At 41.0% G+C, this 22,831-nt stretch overlaps 1 protein-coding gene across 2 annotated transcripts in view; it reads right to left on the bottom strand.

Moving 5' to 3' along the window:
- Positions 1 to 22,831, bottom strand: part of PRKCE (protein kinase C epsilon) — a 1,050,532-nt gene that overhangs the window by 118,972 nt on the left and 908,729 nt on the right. The gene's annotated exons all lie outside the window — the stretch shown is intronic.

Below are 22,831 nucleotides of genomic sequence, written 5' to 3'. Positions count from 1 at the left end.
CTGCCGGGTGCTCGGATAATGAAAAAAAAAAAGAACACAAAAAGTTTATTAAGTAAAATAGTAAGGTATTACACACATTTCACACCAGCACCTGGCATAACATTTAAGTATGCTCCTTGTGCACAAACAAAATACTGTCACGAGCAGTGAGAGAGGCCAATTGCTGAAGTGGGTTGAACCACTGACCTTGTTCTTTGCTCTAGTTGGTGAAAGCACAATGTGAATGACATTGTAACACACCAATGGCTGAAGATGTTTGAGGAATTTTTTTTGCATGTACGTATAAAACATAATATTTTTTTCTAAAACAATAGTTTGGCGACAGAGCTAAAGCTTTCTCGAAGAAAGGCCAGACCTAAAAAGTAGCAAATGAAAGTAAAATGTCTCTGTTGGTGGATTCAGCATAATTTTGCGTGAATGTTTTCCATCACAAGGTGTCAAGCAGGAATGGTGTTGCAGATCCATAGCATGGTAAATTGGCATTCCACTCACCCCATCAACAGTAGTACCAAGGTGACCTGATACACCATTCTACATGAATAGGATCGGAACCATTTACTGTTTATGTTATTTACCCATTAAGGAACTTTTATAGTGCTGTGTGCATTACTTTTCACTTTAGAGCGCTGGTGTGTATAAAACACTACAATAGTAGGAAAAAGAGAAAGCTAGAGTGCTTTTGGTAATGTCGCAGCCCGACATTCTTCATTTGCATCCTCTATGAATGGAGAACAGATATAAGCAAGCTGGGACTGTTGCATTTCCAGACTTTGGCAATATCACATTTTAATTAGTTTATGGACAGTAAACCTCAATAGCTGCATGTTGCAACATCCTGAGAAACAAGCATTCAAAAGCCATCAGTTTTTAAATTTTTTTACATAGGCCTGAGGGGTGAAGGGGAAGTGAGTGAATCGTTATTTTCATTACTTCAACCTGCTACGGTTGACGTAGTGAAAAATGTAGGAATAAAGTTTGATACCTCTTTATCCTTTCACCCTCAAGCCATAGCAGCAATATGTTTTAAGTGAATGAAATCTTTGAAAAAAATCTTTGACTTTTTGCTGGTATCAGCTAGAAAGACCTTGGCGGTACGGTAGCAATGATGACGTCTAGGCTTGACTTCTGCAGCAGCCTATACATACACAGGTAGAGCAAAATGCTGCTGCTAGGCTTGTGCTGAAACTACCTCGCTGCTCCTCTGCATCAGCTGCCCTGGAAACCCTCCACTGGTTGCCTGCTCACAAGAGGGTTGCTTTTACAATTGTATTGTTTACCTTTAGAGCCCGAGGGCCCAAGTACCTTACTGCAAGATGCACACACTAATCGGACCCTAAGATCTTCTTCTGCCGAGGTCCTTAAACTTCCTAAATTTAAACTTAAAACCAGAGGTGGCAAGTCCCTTGCAGTCTTAGGTGCCAAAGCCTGCAACCAACTCCCCTTGCAGCTGAGACTTACGATTCTGAAACCTGTTACAGAAAACAGCTTAAGACTGGGATCCCCGATGCTCTTTGCCACTCACTTACACATTATTCCTGTCCGTTTTAAATGGAAATATGCTTTCAGAATATAGCTCTAATACTAATTCTTTCCCCTTTAGGTAGACTCTCATGTTTTCTGGCTTTCCGCTTAGCAACAGGATGCTCCCTTGGCAGTGGAAGTTGTGCTTTACAAGTGTGCATTCTATTCCATTGTATTTGAACAGTGAAATGCAACCTACGAGAAACTTTCCAGCGCCTACAATTTACCTCTTTCAGCAAACATTTGTTTGCAAACAAAAAGGGCCTTTACTGAGTGCTCCAATTCTAACTTAGAAGTAAGCAGAGCAAAGCCAATAGGTCTGGCATGGGATACCAGTCCTTTAACTTTATCAGTGCTAATTTTGTTTTTCATAGTTTCTGTAAAACTTTATTGCTGGGGGAGCTGCCAGGCCCTGGCAAATATAAAGAAAATAGCTTGAAGCAACATGTTTTTTTTTTATCTCAAAAAGCACATTTGTTTGACAATGAAGGGAACTACTTTGTCTGTGGATGTGCTCCTTGTGAGAGAGCTTAACGCCTCCATTAACAGTGAAGTTAGCCAGTAACTGAAGTGGACTGACCCACTTCCCAATGCTGTAGTGGGTGGAAGAAAAATGTGAATGACATTACCTACAACAGGCCAATGTATGAAGGGGGCTAACTGAACGTCCCTATAAGCAAAAATAGTGTATACAGATATATATATATTTATGTGTATATATCTTTAGTAAAAATGAAAAGGTCTTGACTAACGCCAAACCTATCATGATAAAAGGTGGACCAAACATCTACTTTAAAAGTCAGTTCTGATATCATGATTATATCTCAACTATACATTGATTAATGAGGTCACTAAAAAGAAAAGCCGCTGATTATCTAGATGCAGAATCAGATAATTTAATGAAAATCATAAATATGTACAGCTATTTCTAATGACTCAATCATGAGTCATGTTCCTTTGTTCAAAAGAAACAAAGCATTACTCAGGTTACCAGGAGGAAGTCACATGTAGGGTGTCAGTAACTATGCATAGGACATTGGCAACTTGTACTTATGGTTACATGAGTTTTATTCACAGAGTTCCGTTGGTTTAGACAATACGAATATGCGTTTTAAATTACACCATTCATTACCGAGGCTGATTCCCTTATGAGGTCCATTCATCTCTCAACAAAAGGAAGCACATTGCATCCCAACTGGAGAGAGAAATGTTTCCCAGACAAAGCGCCATGGGCCTTATCATGTAAAGAGATGTTACCTGTTATTTGACCTTGCTGTTGGTATTGGCTGCCACGGGTAAACCTTATTTTTGTCAGTGATATCAAAACATGTTGGCTCTAAAACCTGTCGGTTTTACTTTCATTTGATGGGCAAAATGTTATTTATTGAATGGTCACTTGTAGCGATAAAAATATATATTATGTGCTGCAAAATTGTTATACCATCAAGCACTGCTCAATTTACTAACAACACGAAAATACCACCAACAGATTTTACTGTTAACATAGGCAAATACCCCAAACACAAAACCATTAAAATTCCTTTTGCTGATATATTCAAAAACTGCTAAACTATACTGTTTAAATTAGACTGTCCCAAGCTATAATATGCCATTGTTCTGGCATCAGTGGTTTCTCAAAGCAGGCAGCACCAATTGAGTGAAAATTCCCTTCATTATGACCCTTACAAACTTCCAGAAGCTTTTGGGATTCACACCAGGAGGCACGTCAAGCAGAAGTGAGGGAAGGGGCAATATGTCTGTTTTCAAAGCAACTGCTCTGGTCAGCAGAGCATACACTAGATTCTAGATTTTAGTGCATGAGCTGCAGACAGTACAGCTTCCATCGCTCTGTGTTTCTCAGCTGTGGCCTCTGCCATTCAATAACTAAATCATAGAATTATCAAGCACAAATTCATTGGAAATGGGTGCATGTCCACAGAGCAAGACTGCCATTTGTCCCCAGGTATCTTATATCATATTCCAAAAAAATTGTCCAGAAGGAAATCTGGTAATGCATAAAGCACATGTAAGACATACTTGTGATCAAATTGGAGAATTTTATTTGCACTTGTGCATCTCAACAAAGCTCCATAGAAAATCTATGTAAATCAACAGCATCAAAATTCAAATTAATGCAAGAACATCAAAAGTACAAGAAAGGCACCAGCTAAATCTATTTGGGGCATATTTATTAATGGGTGACAAGGATAGATTAAAAACATGAAACCAGTAAAGTAGCCTATACGACTGCACATTCCGAATACTGACTAGCCCTGGGATGCTGAAGAACAGTCAGAGGATAAAAGTGTAGTTCACATGTGGGGACCATTGCATGTGGCTCCTGCTGAACTGTCTTCTGAGACAGGCCAACTCACACGGTTGCACTTGAATTTTGGAACATTTTGAGTAGAAACAAGAATTGGCAATGGCAACATGTCTTAAACTGTCAGCCAGCCTTTTTCACTTTGTCGATGCTTTCTTTGTTTTGTTGTGCTTTTTGAAAACATTGGGGTAGCTTCCAATCTAACACAAGCATTTGCAATACAATGGGTCTCGCTTTTGCTCGCGTTAGACATATTAACATTGACAATTCTTAACTGGACTTTTCTTGCCACATAATTAAAAAATGAAAAGTAAAACAGTTGACATAAGCAAGCTGATTCAAAGTGTCACGGCTGCCATGAGGATGAAGGAGAGACAAAGGAAAAAAAGTTTGCTTGCAGTCAAATGTATCGGCAAACGTGCCATTATCCATGTAACAGGGTCGATGGCCAAGGCAGTAACAAAACTGCCCCAAGGAGGGACAAACGTAAAGCATTTACCAATGATAACAAAGCATTTTTGAAAGGCAAGCACATGAACGAGTGATGGTCATGGACGTGCAGTGGGCATGGTTAAAAGCACACAGACAGATTACAACAGGCCACAGCACTTGCGCGCTCGGCCTAAAAATGGCTAACAGTAAAAATATTTTTGTGTTCAAAAAGCATATTTCCATAGCAGCCCCTGATTGAGCGTGAATGTACTGCTTGCGAAACGCAGAATACTGTTACTCACATTGATGTTAGCCAATGGCTGACGTTGACTGACATTTGCACCACAGGTATGCTGTAGTGGGTTTAGGAAAATGTGAATGGCACAATAACAGGCCAACAGATGAATAAGGATGGCTGAAAGTCCCTCATAATTAAGTATATTATACACTAACTTTTAGTAAAGCCAAAAGTTCTTGATTTACACTAGACCTAAAGAGAGTAAAGCTATCAATATAACACAAAATGGCACCAGTTTGAAGAGCTGTTGAAATGTGTAACTTCTTAACTAGAATGTGCTGTTAATGCAGGAGGTTCCCAACACTGACATCCATTAACTTTCTCTGTTTACAACATTTTAACAATAATCAATTATTTAAACGTGCTTGACAGTATTAGTAGAGTAGCAGCAATAGTGATGAAAGACAGTTCTAATGCCTTAAAATAACAAATTAGTTAAACATGAGGCTGCCTTCCTGCAGCCACATTAAGCTTATTTCCATGGAGTAGCAGCTGTTACTATGGAATCTGAAATTGGCAGCAGTGATGTGTTAATCCTTCTATGGAAGCGCTGAACAGAGGTTTGCTGCCTGTACTGCCAATATAAACATGGATACAGTTGCTCCTCTGCCAACCAGCAACTCTTCTCCTGACTTGTTCTCAACCACTCCTCAAGCTGCCATAACCCCACCTATCTAATAAGTGTAAAAAAACATCGTTGCCCTTGCCACCTCAGCCTGTGAAACTTAACTCGATGTACAGATCAAACCCGTCAAAGAACATGTATCGGTTTACCACCCTTTAATACTTAGAGCCCTTACAACTTGGTATTTCAGTCTGTGGTCTGCTTGTGATGTGATGTGGCATTAGTACAGGGCATCAGAGCCTGTTGAATTTTTAGACAAAAGATTTTCATGTCACTAAGTGAAGAGAATTGCATAGTGCGGCTGTGAAAAATCAATTGAATCAAGGCACTTAAACTATATAAGATGGTACTGAGGTAGGCAAATCCAATGAGAGAAGTTTTATGTAAATAAATGAGTGTGGTTCAGTCATGTGAAATAGGAGAACAGTGGACTCCTTGCCAAAACCCCAGCTGAAGTTCAATTATACATCACCTTTAGTATGGTGGGACTAAGGCTTGTTCAAGAGGAAGGACAATTGTATGATACAGAATGTGGACATTCACACTTAGTGAGAAATATTCACTCATCTCAAGAAGGAATAGCTATATAGAAAAACATAATGTATGTATAGAACAAGAAGCAAAACCCAAAATAAAAATACTTACCTATCCTGCAAAGGAGCAGAGGACTAGAAAGACAGAACTAGCACTACATGAGGGTACAGAGTGTGGAGCTCACTCACTTTAAGCACTGGATAGCATCTCAAATATAATATTCACTAGGTCCACATGCATAATCATACTTGGATATAAGACTAAACCTGCTCTACTCCCATCAGGGTGGCTTTGGCTAACTCTTTGCGTAATAATTTACTATTTGAAGACAAAGATAAAGGCAGAGCAGCATCAACTTATTCTTGAGTTTGGAAAATCTAAGCATCCTCAACAGATTCTGCGCCTTGTGTCATATGGCACATATCTTCCTCTGGTATTCTTTATTGTGGCAACTTCATGACACACTGATAGAAACCACAAATATGAAGTGCATGCTAGTGAATTTCTAATGGACAAGCGAATGGGCTCGCGGAATGGGCATATGGAGGAAGTGATTCTTAAGGTACAAAAAAGTAAACCTTCATTTATTTCTGGATTTCAAGAGCAGGTCCTTCATATTTTACTGCCACTAATTAGAAGGCCAAACAAACATTAGGCTTGATAAGCTGAACACGCAGGGGCTAATTCTCAGTATTTGTGCAATATAAGGCATCTGTGGTTGTAAACAGCTGATCCCAATTTGCAGAAAAATGTGCAAGTTTTTCTGGTCACAGATCGAATTTATCACAACAGAACATTTGGCATGGCAGTGGAAATTCCACTGCTCTAAGTTAGATAGCAGATGGTAGGAAAATCAGGATTTTTTTCAGGAGAAGTGCAGGATGGTGGACATTGGGAAGGTAGCGAACATCCACATAGCAATAACTATTTTTCGTTATCAACTTCCACATCTACCCTTATAACCCCAAAAGGCTGGCCCGAACATGCTAACTGGGTGTGCAAAATGCCACAAAGACCTTATATGTATATTGATGTATGAAATGGGATTTTGATGTGTGTCAGGCCTAAACTCAGGTTCAGGGCCTTTAACAACTAGTATAGCCCTCTGCAGTGGGCTGCAGGGCTATATTAGAAGATTGGAACGTTGGAACTCATTAGAGACAATGAAATGTCTCGGGAACAACGGTTGGTACAAGTCTCCTGATCCAACATTCCAATGCTGGTTTTAGGTTTCTCCCTTTTAAATTTAGAACAGTCTACCCTCAGTGAGTGGAATGTTCTAAAGTTCTAATAGCTCTACAGCCCTTCAGCCTCGGGGTATACACGTTGCTAAAGGCCCTTTTCCTCGTTATAGGTCCTAACGTGAGCTCAGGGCATTTACCAATTGGTATAGACCTCAGCAGCAGGCTCCAACACTACATTATACAAGTGTACACTCTCTTTAAATACTATATGAGTGAAAGAAATGTTTTCAGACAAAAATGTAGACCATAAAAATCTAGTAGTCAGCTGGATATCTGTAGCGATGTCCACTGCTGAGGCCAGGCTTAGCCATGCTTCCTTGAGAAGGAGTACGTTCGGGGAGTGGTCCCATGTCTCGCTGGCGTGCTTGGCGAGCAAGCGGGTCTTGAAAAGCATGCATGCTGTTGGTGCAGGATTGGTGAGTGTAAGGTGTGAGAGAGTGCATAAGAACTGACAGGAGGTGCATCTGAATGCTCCTTCCATGTTGTATGGTAGCAGTGCTGGTGTTAAGAGCATGGAGGACAGCAGCAGGGTATCAGTGGGTAGAGGGAGAACCACGTTCCTTGCATTGGGCGAGGTCCAGGTGCAGACAGGTTTGGCACACCCACTGCATGCAACCACTGCACAACTGCACTGTAACCACCCTTAAATAGGTCCTGGGTGAAGGGAGGATTGCAGGGCACTGTGGGCGCGGGGAGGGTGGGCGGGACCAGAGACGTCACTTCCTGTGAAGATGGCTGATGGAAAATCTAGTGATGTAATTTCCAGTGCAGATGGCCAATGGGAAATGAAGTCCTCTTGCCTGGCTTTTTCTTTTAAATGGCCATGATCTTTCTCTTGAGCAATGGACAGCATTATTGCCCTAAATTTAGTCATTTCACAGACTCACTCACCAAGGATCCTAATATCTGAAATATTTTACCAGTGTAGTAATGTTCTGTATTCCAACTGATGTTGAGGAGTAAACTTTAGAAACATATTGAAATAAATCCTGTCTTTTTAATGACTGGTAGAAACACAAACTCTTTCCAATTCCTCAGTGTGTGTTGTTGTTACAGTCATGGACTGTAAAGATGAAACCTATTGTTTCTTATATTTATATGACATATATATAGTTTTAATCCTTATTTTTGTCATTCCATACCCTCAGATCTATGGTCTCTCCTACAATTGAATCTAGTTAGGTTATATTTTCAGTAAATATTAATTCAATCCAAATAAGAAATTCCTTACACAAACTGGTTAAAGGAAACCATGACACAGAATCGATTACATTCCTCTCACTGCCCTTAAGAAGTCTCCCAAGCCCATTTTATCTCGATTTATAGCACTAAATAATGACACAGATTGCAGTAAACAACACTGTTGGAAACTGGCCCCTTGATGCAGGACCCCTCCTCCCACTTTTTACCTGGTTTCTGAATGCAACTTGAACTGGAGTGCACTAGGTACCTGCTAACTAGGTCCCTAATGCCGGTGTTCTTCCCCTAAAATGGATAAGCATATTGTCACAATTGGCAACACCTTTAGCTTTCACTATAAGTCCCTAGGAAATGGTACTTTAGTACCCAGGTCATGGGGTACCAAGGGTAGGCCCCCGAGGGCAGCAGCACAGATTGTGCTACCCTCAGGGACCATGCATCCAAGTGCATCCAGTGTCCTGGTGCAATCCTAAAATGCAAAACTGACATGGCACACAGCCTATGTGACCTGTCCACTACACACTGTATGAAATATAGGTAAGCCGTCCGTCTGGCAGGCCTTCCACCCCTAAGGCAGGGTGCACTATGCTGCATGTTTGAGCACAGATGCATGAGCAATATGCCCCTACTGTGTCCTTGCCAAACCAGGGACATAGTAAGTGAACAAAGCAGCCATTTTAAATGCACGCGCTGGACACTAGTCAGTATGAGTTCCACAGCTACATGATGGCCACTCTAAAACCTGGGTTGTTTGGTATCAGAACAATAAATCTAAACTGGTACCAGTATTGGATTTATTGAAAAATGTACCCAGGGGCCACCTTAGAGGTGCCCCCTGCAAAAGCTAACTAACCCTGGCATGGTTGCTGGTCGGTCACAACCAGCCTGCCACCACCAGACAAGATTTTGGAACCCTAGGATGAGAGCCTTTGCTCTCTCAGTTCAAAAACACAAAGCCCTTCCTGGGCAGAGGAGTTACACCTCCTTCCCCAGGAATGTGCACTGCCCTGCCAGAGAGCTTCAAAGGGCTTGCCGCCCCTGAAACTCGGCTCCCAGCCCAATTCAAACCCCCACTTTTGGAGGGAGCAAGGGTAGGAAAATGCACAAAGGGCAGAAGGAGTGACCACCCCCAGCCTGCTCCACTCCTAAGGTGTTGCATGTGAGGTGACCTCTCAATTTCATTTTCCTCCATCTTGCATGGTAGGAAAATAGCAATCAGGAATAGGGAAGTGACCTCTGCCCACAGGAAGTGGTCACATAGTGGGTGTAGCCACCCTAAGGTAGATGACCCACTGGTCACTACTAGGAACACCCCTAAATGGAGTATTTAGTGGGCACCCCTAGACCTGCAGATCAGATTACAAGGACACAAGAAGGCCAGCAACAAAGAAGACCCATGGCTCGAGAACTGTAATCCTGCTGTACAAAGAAAAAGGCGACAAACCCTGCCTGCTTCACCCAGGAATCAACGATCACCGCTGAGGAGTTGCATCGACATCTGATGGACTCTACAAAACCCCAGAGGATCTCCATCCTTCTGAAAATCGCCAAAGATCTCCCTCCAGAGTGAAGGCATCACTCGCTGCAAAAAATAAGTAAAGACAAGTGAAGTCTGGTTTACAGACCAGCCGCTGACCAAGGAACCGGACACATCAGCCAAACTAATTTCCAACTGAAGGATCCAGAGGACAAATCCTGCAAGTGTGCCAAGCTTGGTGGTACTGCGACTTCCAGTGGATGAACTGTGCAATAGCCAGGGGTACTGTCCCCCAACATGAGACACCCAGAAGAAAAGTCCACTCCGGATTCTCTGAAGACCAGAAACAAACTCCAGTCGAGGGACTTCAGAACATGTAAGAACCACCCCCAAGAGTGGCCCTGCTGACCAGCAATCCACCCTCAAAGTGACCTGCCTCCTAGTTCCAAGGGCAACCTTGCGCACATCTCTTGGCTCACCTATTTGCTCTGAACCCGACCTTCCTGGGCCCTGCACTGGAGATTCAGCTGTGCTCTAAGGGCCCCCTACCCCTTGCGACTTCTCCACTCCAAGGTAACCCACCAGACTCACCCTGAATTCCGCCTGTGCACAGCTTTTCCAAGTAGTCCCCGCAGTGGCCCTGCACCAGCTCCAAGAACTTTTTAGCAGCTGCTCCCGCCGGAACCGGGAGCTGCCTGAACTTTCACGGCTGGTCCACAGGACATCTCGACGACCTCGACCTGAAAATGAGAGGAGACATTGGTAAACGCATTGACTGATTTTATATGCATTTTTAAAGGTTTCTCCCATTGATTCCTATGGAGCTTAATTACACACAAAAAGACTATGGCCCTCATTTCAACCTTGGCGGGCGGCAACCGCTGCCCGCCACGTTGAAACCGCCGGGCGGCCGCTAATGCAGCCGCACTCCCGCGGGGCCTATTTGGAGATCCCCGCTGGACCGGCGGGTGGAAACCTGGTTTCCACCCGCCGGCCCAGCAGGGATCTCGGCCGCAACACGGGAGCCGGCTCCAAATGGAGCTGGCGGTGTTGCGGCTGTGCGAAGGGTGCAGTTGCACCCTTTGCGCTTTTCACTGTCTGCTATGCAGACAGTGAAAAGCTGCATGGGGCCGTGGCAGGGGGCCCCTGCACTGCCCATACCAGTGGCATGGGCAGTGCAGGGGCCCCCAGGGGCCCCGCGACTCCCCTTTCCGCCAGCCTTTTCATGGTGGTTCAAACCGCCATGAAAAGGCTTGCCGGAGGGGGACTCGTAATCCCCTGGGCAGCGCTGCAAGCAGCGCTGCCCTGGGGGATTTAAACCGCCGTGACTAAAGTGGCGGAAAACCGCCAGTCCCAGCGGTGCGACTGCGGTGCTTCCGCCGCGGTCGTAATTCCCCAGGAAGCACTGCCAGCCTCTTGGCGGTGCTTCCGTCAAAACAGCCCTGTCAAAGACCGTCAGGGTTGTAATGACCCCCTATGTTTGCTAAACTTTGAAAATCATAACTTAAAAAGTACTTACTCGATTTTAATGATCTTGGTCTTAAAAAGTTTATAGAAATCTGAAGTATTTTTGTAAATTGGTCTCAAGTTATTCTTTTGTGTGTGTGTGTGTGTGTGTGTGTGTGTCCACATTTATTGATACTGTGAGCACAACAAATGCTTAGCCCTTCTCCAAGATTGGCCTAACTGCTCGACCAAATTACCATAAAATTAGAGCATTAGATGGTCTAGTTTTTACTTCTGTAAACCACAATAGGGTTGCTTGGGCTCTGTGCACAGTGCACATCATTTGTGCACACTATATAGAGAGCCAGCCTCTTACAAGCACTCATATTTGTTTATTTTCAGGATTGTATTACATTGGCTGCTCTTACATCCCACTCCTCAGCCACACGTTGCATGTCCTTGCATTGGTGTATCACACTGTCAACCTATTTGTGTAGTGACACTAGGATTGTTGCTCCCTCACATGCCTCGCCCGGTGTGTGTTTGCTTGCTTGAGCCCATGAGAGGACATTCTAGCCACAATGCCATAGAGGAAAACAGAGAGAATTTGTACTGGGTGACTAAGCAACTAATTTGCCAAAACGTCCTACACAGGGACCTGCCATTACATAAATTCAGTCCAGATGTGCTCTCACTTCCGTACTCACTAACAAAACTCCCCACCTGTATGAGTAGTGTGTGCCTCACATTTTGAACACCTCACGATGTGATGAAGCATGCCTGCCCTGTTGCTCTCGTATCACCAGTGCGTACAATTTAGTGCTGATTAGGCACAGAGAACCACTGGCTGCACCGTGGAATGATGCATCAGTAAACACAGCTAAAGGTTGCCCTATAACCTCTATGTTTTCCACCAGGACAAAATATTTTGTCATTCAATGACTAATATTGTGCGAGGAAGCAAATGTGTTTTTTTTAAAACACACCGGACAGGATATAATTCTTCTCAATGGGTAATTAATACTTTTATGAACTATTTTTAGCTTAGGTTTATGTAAATATAACCTCTGAGCCACTGTTCCTGTGTGGGAGTTAGGAACGGTTATTGGACGATATCTGTGCACTTCAAAATGTCCCAAATGCTGTTTTTTTAGGTGAGCATACATTATTACTATTCCTCCACCTAATGGTGGTGATGGAGCCAAAATCTTAGTACTGTCCCTCATGTCACAGTGATCATCAATATGTGACAATTTATGCATTATGTTAATCAAGGTACTAATAGTTTGAATGTACAGTGATGCACTGAGACGTCGTGTATGTGTTTATTAAATCCAGACCAGATGTAACTAAATTATGTTTGAAAAATTAATTTGTCATTATGTTATATTTTAGATTGCCACACTAATGGAAATGTATTGACAAAGTTGTTTCATTTTAAAGTTACTGTAACATAAACGCTTAAGATACTTCATTAATCCTAAACTTATAGTTAACATATTAAAATGTGTTTTATTGAAATGTATTACTGTCTTGTTTTAATTCACTGGCATTAGCCTATTGAGGCCTGCTAGGCCCCGTATTTTTGACTATGCAAAAAATGTCAAGTCATCTTGCTAACCTGTACTTTTCTTCCAGATTCCGTTCTTATGAGAACCCTAGCTTGGCAATAAACATCTGTTCTCTTACACATAGTTTATAAATTCGACCTTGAATACATAACATTTAGGACTGTGAACTGACAGTATATACAATTGTTTCAACCTTTCATGAAAGTATACACATGGGCGCTGTTCTCATGACAGACTTGGGAAAACATGGAGATGTTTCAAGTTGAAGTCATATGATCGATTTCTATTAGATGTGCCCCTTCCACGCCAGGTGGACTGACAATTCGACGAATCAGCTAGCCTATGAACTTTAATATACCATTCCCCAGATGGACTTCAAGCAGAAGCAGAATCTACATTCCCCTTTGGTGAACCCCATGGAATCAGAGATGTATTGACCTCTCTGCCCTGGTCCCTTTGAAATGCCTTGCTGAGACTTAGAGATTTTTCCCTTGACCCCAAGAAGAAGACTTCTGATCAAGCTTTCAAATGCTGACACCTTCTCTTCCTTTTTATTTTCCATTACCCACTGTAGAGAGTGACCTGATGCCCAAGACTTCCTATCTCCAAATTCCTTTTCTCCTTTTTGTGCTTTTTGTGTTTAGCTTGCATTTGCTTTGCCCAGCACAGGTTAATCCCTGATTGGCTAATTTGTAGGGTTTACTCTTGCCCAAACATCTGTATTTAAATTATCTAAATTGCCTTGATGCTTGTTAAAACCGGCAACACTTGTTTTCTGTCCACCAGATCATTTTACTGATGTTCAGTGTTGTTTTTATTGAATGACTAGTACTTTTTACTATTATTTAGTTCACCTTAACCTGTTTTGTCGCCTTCGACAACCCTTTGTGATACTGTATCTTTATAACTTTGTCTTGAGAACTGTCCTCATGACTGAGTTTTAGTTTGTAATACATTTTAGCTTTATTCCTGACAGAGGTTTTCCTTGTTTGGCCACAAGGGTCATTCTGTGTAATGTAATTGGTTTATATTGAAATTTGTTTTTTGGTTCTATCACACCTTTATGCTGGTTCCAAAGATCAACTGACCTCGCCAAGCATTGATTACTGCAAAGGATGAAAATGCTCCAGCAGTAGTGAATATTGTAATCTGGAAAGCCTGGGGCGGCTCAGTCACTGGACTTAAATTTGCACCCTGTAGAGCACTACACACCTGAGTGGCAAGGGTTGAACTTACTGAGCCATGAACACAGCTCAGAAACTGCATTTAATAAGAAGTGTTGTTATCACCAATTAAAGCCTATTTTACCAGCATTAAAAGACCATAAGATTGAGTTGCCCTACATGTTAAATTCAGTTCTTAGAAACAGGTGCAGAACCCACTGAGCCATGATTGATTATACTTTGAACTGTACCATGATTGATTATACTTTTTGGTGTGCAGTTTACAGAAAGATTTCTGCAACAATCACAGCAACTTGATGAGCAGTCTTACTTACAATAGAAATCTTTTAGGGAAATGTAATATACAGTGCTTTGCGATAGGCACATTTATCCGCTAACTATTTTAAGGCTCAAACCTGTAACCGGAGATTACACGTATCTCTCCAGCAGGTGCACTAATCAACTGAACTATCTTGTCAATATGATCTATTGATATAGCAAGTTTGTGACAAACTAAGGGCCTGATTTAGATCTCGGCTGAGGGGGGAATACTCCGCCACAAAAGTAACGAATATCCCATCTGCTGTATTACGATCCCATTATATCCTTTGGGGATCGTAATACGGCGGATGGGATATCCGTCACGTTTGTGATGTAGTATTCCCTCTGCCGAGATCTAAATCAGCCCCTAAATAATGAAACTACCTTCTCAGTTGTTCTTCCCCTTGGTCTATATTTGCAAAAACGACTGTGTGTATGTAGTTTTCGTCTTTTAAGTCAATATTTCCCAATTAGACCCAAGAACCGTGATGGACAGATCCAATTACAGTCACCTTATGACATGCTCCGTCGAGGACAAATGCGTTAGGAATCTGTTCTGCCTTATTTAATTTGTCACACACCTACTGTATCAGTAGATCATTTTGACAAAATAGTTCAGGCGATTCGTGCACTTGCTGAAGAGTTGAGTGTAATCTCTAGTAACAGGTTTTAGCCTTACTATAGTTAGAGGGTTAAGTGCCTATTGCAACGCACTAGAGATTATATTTTTGTCATAGATTTCTATTGTAAGAAAGATTGCTCATTGGGTTACTGTGTTTGTCAGACACCAGACGATGAAGCAGATTAAAACTAAAGTGGAATGAATAGAACCTTGGTTGACACCTCATCACATACTTAAGTAAGGTTCCATTACAGATGATGTTGGAATAACAGATTTTGACATATCTGTTGGTTTACTTGACTCTGTCATCCATTGCAACTTTTTCACATGTTACACAAACACTTTTTATTCTGAAGATGACTAGTTTAATAGGTCTAGTCCACTGAACAAATCTCACACCCTAATGTTATAGAAGATGCTCTTCAAAGGTTTATCCACAGATTTGCGCTGTCTAACACCTGACAGTCCTTCACAATAGCTCTTATTAGGCCAGCCTCTGGGTTCGCCCATATTGCACAGCAGCACTGGTTTAATCTTTATTGCATCCTCTCTATATGGTGCCCGCAGCTCCTCCTGGCAAACAAGAACAGCACATAACTGTGGGACCTCCAACAACGTCGTCAGAACGTGGTTTTCTGTCCTCAAAATTGAACAACAGGTGGAATAAGCCCACACCCATGCTCTATAAGACACTACCAAGATGTATTTGGACATAAATAAAATACAAATAATATGTGCCTATTCATAAAAGCATGCACAAATGTACACCTGTCAAATGTAGGCACTTGAGAATGAGAATGTTGTAAACCTGCAATAGCTGCAGCTTCCCAGGAGTAATCTTAGACTTGTTTGAATTTTTCAAAGCAGTGAAAAACGTATCCCAAACTTGGGCGTAACACTTTAGGCATAGGTTATGACCCTATTTTGTGAATTGGGCCCTCAGTAACTAACTTCACTAGTGTGTTAGCAGTTCACCTTTTCATCTACTTATTAGTCATTCGTTTATATTCTTCTTGTCAACATAAACACCTAATGCATGCCCAGAAAACAACTTTGAAATTTCAAATACCCGGAACCGAATCATCTCAGGGCCCCAGTAAGCCATCTTTGAAGAGTCACCAAGTGCTTCATAACTGAGATACGGTTGTTTAACAATAGTTCTGATGATTCATTTTATATTCTGTTCATGGTTTAAACTTTCTGTTCTATATATTTATGTTATGTGTTTCTATGTCCACGTTTTTGCCTATGTTTCCAATCTTGTGTAAAATCATCTGATACTCTTGGGCCATCTTCAAGCTTTAAAACAAAACTTCAAATAAATAAAGTGAAAACAAATCAAAGTAATTAACTCCAGAGTTCAAATCAGCTGCCACTACCACTCACATTCATGGTTACAAACCAATTGCAAGAGCTTTACTCCACACATCATCGTACAGTTTAAAAAACTTGTCAAACCCCATTATTAACCATCATAAACATTATGAACTGAAGCAAGACAATACATATAAGCAGTGAGCAGTAAAAGCAAGTCGTCTGTGCTCTCATAATCCGTGTAATCACAACAACATAAAACCATTATCTGCTCACACCGCTGATGACAGATGTTCAAAGAATGGGACATAACAAGAAAGTTCCAGTTAGATCAGGTTGGAGTGGAGTGGATGGCTCAGTGCTTAGAAATGTCAACATATCTCCTAGGATGTAATTTATCCAGTCATAATGATATATCCTATTCAAAGTTCAGGGTGGTTCAGAATACGCGACTGATGTTTAAACAAAACAACTCTTTGTTGCTGTTGATGTTTTTCAGCACCCGCTGACAAACTGCCAGCAAGTGTTGCACAACACAAAGGAATAACATGTGACCCATAGGAACAAACAGTGAGCTTATAATTGTAGGTATGGGATTAACTGCTGAGTGTTTTTTTATTTTCTGATTTGATGATGTATTAAAGTCCGCAAAAGACATAAATACAAGACATTAACACCTGTCTCCTTAATGCATGTAAACTGTGAATTAACTTGTAAGAAAGTCCTATGAGAATGTTGTGGCTTGTAGCCCACAGGTCTACAAACAGCCACACTTAATAGTGGATTCCATCATTCAATAGGCTGCTTCAGGTCATTAATGTCGAATACTGTTGGTGCTTAATTTATAAATGAATGAGTGTTGGTGACAGAGCTCTGCTCAGAAGCCCAAAGCTGGTGCAACTAAATGTTGGCGCACCCGATGCTAAATCTGCATGGTCTAGCATCAGTCTTATGCCTCGTTAATCCACCACCAGACACTCCCTCCGCCTTTATTTCATTTTTCTTCTCTTGCTCTCGGTAAATGTCTGATTCAGAAAAATAAGTGCTAGTTCCCAAAAATGAGTGCTGGTGGCCCCTGCCAGCAACCACCCGCTCAAACTAAGAACTGAATACTATAGGTGTGCGTGAGCAGGAAAGCTCAAGCTTAGCTCTGGTCTCACCTCTGAAGCCCAAATGAAGGACAAAAAGAAAAACTAGAGCACTCCCCTCTCTCTTCCCTCCTCTATGCATCTTGGTGAAAGGCAAATCAAAACAAGTAATGATCTGCATAATAAAGGAGAGATGCTGTAAAATAATATGTACTATGAAATGTGTGTTCTTTTTTACGTACATAGGACATCCTGGTTAAATTAAACGTAGAACATCAAAGTGAAAATATGTCTAGCAGACAATTAGCAGCACTGGAAGCAGGGGTGTGAAAGGTGCTGAATCAACACCAAAACACATACACAAATTATATATGGATGATGGACATTGATTCATAAAAAGTGCTAAAGAGGCAAAGGCCAGAGGTAATTAAAAAGGGTAAAACTTCTGTGTTTAAAAGTACAAAATGAGAAAAGAATGGGGCATATTCATTAGAGATATTTTGGAATATGCAAAGTAGTATTACTTTAGCTACTCCAAAATATAATTCATTTGCCACATAAATTGGTCAACCCTGACTCATAATTTCGTCTTTTCTTGCCATATAATTCCAGTGGCCCTGCACATAACTAACGCACTTCCATTTACCTTCTTTCTCTATCTGCAGCAAAAAATGAAAATGGTGCCATTTAGCATCCTAATTTAAATCTGCCATGCTAATTCCAATAGAATACCACTTTCATCACCCCATCTTTAGAAAGAGAGAGATTAATAAAACAAACACAATCGTCATGTAAGCCTTTTGTAAGCCCAATAAAAACTTTTATCAGAAGTAAACTTTTGGCTTTACATTGCAATGCTAACAACAGCCCCTAGAGGGTACCTTAAAAAAACAAACAGCATTTGAAAAAAACATGGTCAGGTAACCATACAGTCAGCCCCTTGAGGGCATAACCACATGGAAACAGAATGGTAGAAAGTAATGCAATGTAACCATGTATTTATCTCCTAGAGGACGTAGTTCATTACACATTTTCAGGCCAATCAGTCCTACTGGAATATTATTACAAACAAGGCCCCTAAAACACAAACCGCTCCCTGCCGTAAAACAAAAGTTCCAGCCATGAGAGAGCTTGAAAAGTCACTGAATGGTGGGAGAGGTTATTATTTTGGGTATCCCACTAACCTGGGATACAGACGGAAAGAGTGCTAGACAGAAAGAGTGCTTGGTGGCAAAAACATTGTCCTTATTTTTTTACAGTCCTGTCCATGCGCAGAAAATTTCTAATTGATCTAGGTTCAAAATTATTTGACAGAAATACTTTTTCCGCAATATTTTCAAAAGTAATCCTTCCAATCATGTAGGTGACCTGTCACCATCTAACCTAGCTATAGTGATTGCTACTAAACATTTCCATCACTAGGCTATCCTGAATGATCTATCAAGGAGAGTTTGCAGATAATCTAAAAGGGGGCCAAGTCACTCCTCCTAAAAACAAATCCGCCAACCCAGGAGGCCTGAATAATTCCTAGCTAAATTACTGTGAAGTTAAGTAAACAACCAATTAATACAAGCATTTACAATGCAATAGGGCTAGCATTTTCTTGAGTTAGAGCTAATTATGTTCATTTATGCAAATGATTCTCTTGCCACATAAATTGGTAAACCCTGCCTCATAATTTCATCGTTTCCTGCCATATAATTTCAGTGGCCCTGTATATACTAAAGCACTTCCATTTACCTTCGTCCTCTATCTGCAGCAAACAAATGAAAATGTTACCATTTAACATCCTAATTTAAATCTGCCATGCTAATTCCAATAGAATATCACTTTCACCACCCCACCTTCAGAGTTGCTGGCTGGCTAACACAATTCCCCCAAAAAGACACAAAACAGCAACAGAGGAGAAATAAACTAGAAGGGTCACCCAAACATGTCACGAGTGTTCAAACAGAAATAGTGCAATAAGACATCCATCTCCGTCTCTCCTTTCTTGTCTGCACAGAGATCTCTGTCCTACTGGTGGAGAGAGCCACACAGGTAAGTATTAGCTTTAGTAGTAAAAGTCAGAGGGACAAAGGTGAATGGTGTGAAAAGGGAGAATACTACAAAATTGGAAGGGTGATGGGAAATTAAACAAGGGGTTTAGGAAGGACATGTTAATTCAAATCACTCCTAAGAAAACTGCAAACAAAAATATACATTTAAATATCCTACGGTAGCATTTCTGACAAAACAGGCAAAAATTTACTTCATCCATCCTTGAAGTCAAGCACCATACATGGTAAACCTTGTGCAATTCAAGACACTCCCATAGAGAACAATGGAGGCAGACAATAACACTAACATGTACGGAAACATATAAAATAAATGAAATTAATATACATATTTTATTTAAATATATCGTAAATTACTTTTTTTTAAATATTACATTTTAAAAAACATGCAATATCCAAGATAAAGACACATTCATCATTAATGATACTGTAAGAAGTGGAGGGGAGAAAACTAGCATTTAATTTAAGAACAATTTAAATAAAAATGTATATTTACAAATGAGTTTAAATGTATTAATATGGTACATTTTAATGCAGATGTGTAATTCTTTGTTACTGTAGTAGTACTAGATGTATACAAATTACGGAACTGTTTAAAAAAAATTTAATTTAAAATTGATTTTCTTGAAATTCTCTATCGGTTTCTACATTTAGGGGAAATCTCCCCCCTATGGCAGAGATCATCACAAACTGGCAGAAAGTTACTAATAGTAGCTTTGTGCTTGTTAATTCAGTTGTAAGAGTCGTAATCCACTATTTGAGGGTGTGGAAACTCATAAGTCAACATCTAAGTCTAAATCTACGCATTGGAACTGGTGATTCGTACATTTTGGTGTAGAGCTACATCTAAGAAGATTTACACATGCAAATTTATATTTGTGAATGGGGCTTTTTATTTCAATTTAACCATTTTGTTACACAATCAGTTTGACAAAAACATATACAAAATCAAACAATGAAGATTTGTTTCTTGTGATAATAAGAACAGGGTATGTCCCAATTTTACTGACTCCCACAGATATAAAGAAAAGGGGACACCTACTGCCTTTCAATGTACGGATGTGATGAAATATATGTGGAACAGAGTGCATTAAAAAACAACCATTTGCAAAGCAATAGGTCTTGCATTTGCTTGAGTTAGAGCTATTGGCATTGTAAATTTAGAACAGGACTTTTCTTGCCACATAAATTGGTCTCATAATTGTGTGTTTTCCTGCCATATATTTCCAGTGTCCCTGTATATAACTAAAGCACTTCCATTTACCTTCTTCCTTTTTCTGCACAAAAAATGAAATGTTGCCATTTAGCATCTTAATTTAAATCAGCCATGCTAATTCCACTAGAATAACACTTTCACCACCAGGGGCGACTCCTCCGTTAGGGCGGAGGAGCATCGCCCCCCACCCCGCCAGCAGGAGCAGCTGCAAAACCTCTAAAAGAAATCGAGAGAAAACTCAGTTTATTTTCGTTTTCTTCTACGGGGTAGGACCACGGGGCTGATGGGGCTCCTCAAAGTGCATGTGTGTTTGGCTGGCCGTCTCGGGCCAGCCAAACACACATGCGCACAGGGCTCTCTCCAGCCCAGCAACACAGCTGGCTAACACAATTCCCCAAAAAATTACACAAAACAGCTGCAGAAGAGACATACACTAGAAGGGTCACCCAAACATATCAAGAGTGTTCAAACAGTCATAGTGTAATAAGGCTGTTAAGTTCCCTGAATTATGGTCACAATTGTAATAAGGAGAGGTTATTATAACAAATACAATTATCATATAAACTTTTATCAGAAGGAAAATGTTACTTACCAGTAGACATCTGTTCATGGCATGTAGTGCTGTAGAGTCACATGCTACGCATAAGCTCACCATCTAGTGTTGGGTTCGGAGTGGTACAACTTGTTTTTCTTCTAAGAAGCTTTTCGAGTCACAGGATCAAGTGACTCCTCCTCTAATTAATACTGCACATATGCATCGAGTCCTTTGTTTCTCCACAGGCGGGAGGGTGAAGTAATGTAGAGAGAGTAAGCAAGGAAAGATGTCCATGCAATGTATTCACATATGTACAATATTTACATGTTAGAAAATTGCAACGGCCACATGCCTCCAGGGAGGAGGCAGGGCGCATGTGAATCTATAGCACTACATGCCACAAACTGATGTCTACTGGTAAGTTACAGTTTCCATTCAATGGCATGTGTGGCTGTAGATACACATGCTATGCATAGAATGTAAAGCAGCCCCTCTTTAAAGCGGTGGCTAGCATGTGGGAATTGCAATAGTTTGAAAGGGTGTTCGTAGCACTGCTTGCCCAACATTTGCTCGCTGACGTGGAAGTACATCTTAACAATAATGTTTTGTAAAGACCCGTGGTGTAGAACATGTCGCTGCTTTTCAAATGTCTGAAATATATGGAGAAGGAGTTGCACGGCTTCGACAGAACGTGAGTAATCTCTGATTTAATCCACTTGCATTCCTCGTGTTATTTTATTATAAACGCGTGTGGCTCTAACAAAACGTGAGTAATCTTTGATTAAATCTCCTTGCATTCCTCGCGCTTTTGTTCCCTTGTTGTTCCTCGCGCAGTTTGTTTATTTTTTTTTGCGCGTCAGGATAAATATTCCGACGTGCCATGCGCGTCTTAATTCTATTTCTAGCACGCGTTGAGTGTTCTGTTCCTAGCGCGTGCATATGCGCTTTTGTTCCCTTGTTGTTCCTCGCGCGGTTTGTTTATTTTTAGCGCGTCAGGATAAATATTCCGGCGTGCCATGCGCGTCTTAATTCTATTTCCAGCACGCGTTAAGAGTGTTCTGTTCCTAGCGCATGCATAGAATTGTATATTTCTGAAATGGCCTTGCGTGCCTTTTTTCCGTTAAACCAAACAGTAATGCCGACTCATTCAATATTGGCTATTAACTTTTATGCCGATCCACCAACAATTATTTTTGCTCTATAATAAGTGGTTTCAAGTCCTTCCAGCATTAACGTTGGATTACCGTTGGTATCGTTTCCATATTATCTAGCATTCACACTGAAGCATAATTTTATCCAAACAACAGCGCTCCTTTGAAAGTACACGCACAAGGCACTTACTGTTAATCAGTTCAAGTTCCAGAGTATTTTCTTTTCCGTATTTCTTTTTGGTGCTCACGTTGTTATGATTAGGGAATTGCTTGGTTATCCTTGGCTTCTGTACAGAGTCCACTCATTGCCATTTATGTAATAATCCACGCAGCCATTATAATGAATACTCTTTTATTCCAATAGTAGGTTCCTGTACAGAGGTACTAGAGGTAATAGTAATACAGCAACTCCCAGCACTTGGCTCCAACCTCCTCCTTCTCCTGCTTCCATTCCTCTCCCTCACTCCAGCTAGAATGCTCCATCATCCACATTCTATTTCCCACTCATAAGCCCATTACTACAGGTATGTTACCTCTAAATGCGTTTGATTCACATTTATTTCTAGTGGAGTGTGCTCAGGTAAATGTTTTTTCGCTTAGGCACAGCAAGTCTGAATACACTTGACTATCCATCTAACTATACTTGCTTTTGATACAGGTCCTCCTTTGTTGGGCATGTAAAAGGTCAGAAAA

The sequence above is a fragment of the Pleurodeles waltl genome, chromosome 5, assembly GCF_031143425.1.
Source record: "Pleurodeles waltl isolate 20211129_DDA chromosome 5, aPleWal1.hap1.20221129, whole genome shotgun sequence".
Lineage (NCBI taxonomy): Eukaryota > Metazoa > Chordata > Amphibia > Caudata > Salamandridae > Pleurodeles > Pleurodeles waltl.
Note: the sequence above shows the minus strand (reverse complement) of the source record. Positions and strands in the feature narration are given on the sequence as shown.